We start from the raw sequence: 1,426 nt of genomic DNA, 5'->3' as shown, positions 1-1,426 counted from the left end.
CTCCTCACCGAGGACATTTCCAAGATTCATCCTCCATGCCTGTATCAAGGCATCAAAGCCTCTCTGAGGTGCACCAGTGTTCAGGATGATACACATTAATCTTCTCACCCCTCTCTCTTACCTTGAGACTACCTTGGGATCACTTGGAGAACTGGCCATTTCAAGAGCTTTTTGTTTATTGCAAAAGCAAGTCCCATTGCTAAGGTAATTATTATGATTACAGGCTCCAAAGATTAGGATTCAAGCATGCACATGGGTATATCACTTCACATCCATCCTAGAAGCATGTCAATGTTTCTCATAGAAGATCCCCATGGCTTAAACTGTACTTATATTTTCACTTACTATGCTTGTATATTATTGAGTGCTTTCTGTTTTTATGTCTCTGTCACCCTCTATTTTAAATCTCTCTCCTCTCTATTTCATACTAATGAACCTCTCTCTAATTATTTTGTCCTTTCATATATTTTTTATTCTGTTTTTAATAAACAGGATTTTTGTTTGTTTGGGGGCCGCACCTGATAGTGCTCAAGGCTTCCCACTATGTACTTATTAATTTTTCCTGGAGGCGCTCAGTTTGAATATAGACTATCGGGGATTGAACCTGGGTTAGTTGTGTGGAGGGCGAGTATTTTACCCACTGTACTATCACTGCAGTCCCAATTATCAAGATTTTAATTTCAAAATATAACTATAAATTATTTAAAAAAAAGACAATCATCATATTAACAAAAATATGATCAAGTCTCAAAAAAACCTTCTTAGTGAAGGTGACGTTTTCAAGCCAGTCTGAGGCTGACGTTAAGCACTTTTTACCTATAAATTAAGAGCAGAGAGGGACAAGATAAAATAGAGTACCGACCATATTCACCTCTGAAGAAGGAGGTGATAGAACATAATTCTTAATGATTGTATGTATAATGGTTGATGCTCCTTTAAACCCATTATTTTCTTTCCTTTTCTTTTTAAGTATGGAATACTTCTTGAATTTGTGTGTCATCCTTATAAGGGTTCCATGCTAATCTTTTCTATGTCATTCAAATTTTAGTTTATGTGATACTGAAGTGAGCACAAAACCTACTGTTTTTGAGGGACATTGCCTACATTACAGCATAGGCAATGAATAGACAATATATCAAGAAATTAAGGGATGATAAAACCAAATACCCAAACCACAGACTGAACAACACTGAAATCACTAAGCTCAAACTTTAATAATGAAACTTAAAAGGTTCCTGTTGAGATGACAGGCTGGGACTGGGAGGTAGGAGAGAGAACCCGGGAACACTGGTGGAGGGAAATTGACATGGTGGCAGTATAAGAGATGGAAACTGTCAAAAACTCAACTATGAATAACTTTGTAGTTCATAGTGCTTTAATAAAATAAAATTTGGAAATAAAATAAAAATAAATAAAAGAAGCTCGT

The 1,426-nt window shown here is 35.9% G+C and overlaps 1 non-coding gene across 1 annotated transcript; it reads right to left on the bottom strand.

The window, feature by feature from the left end:
- Window positions 1-965: 965 nt before the first annotated feature.
- On the bottom strand, window positions 966-1,072 carry LOC130018697 (U6 spliceosomal RNA). The gene has a single exon (XR_008791596.1). It is a non-coding gene; the product is annotated as a U6 spliceosomal RNA (small nuclear RNA).
- Between the last annotated feature and the right edge of the window lie 354 nt (window positions 1,073-1,426).

This window comes from Sorex fumeus, unplaced genomic scaffold (assembly GCF_029834395.1).
Source record: "Sorex fumeus unplaced genomic scaffold, SorFum_2.1 ptg000265l, whole genome shotgun sequence".
Lineage (NCBI taxonomy): Eukaryota > Metazoa > Chordata > Mammalia > Eulipotyphla > Soricidae > Sorex > Sorex fumeus.
Note: the sequence above shows the minus strand (reverse complement) of the source record. Positions and strands in the feature narration are given on the sequence as shown.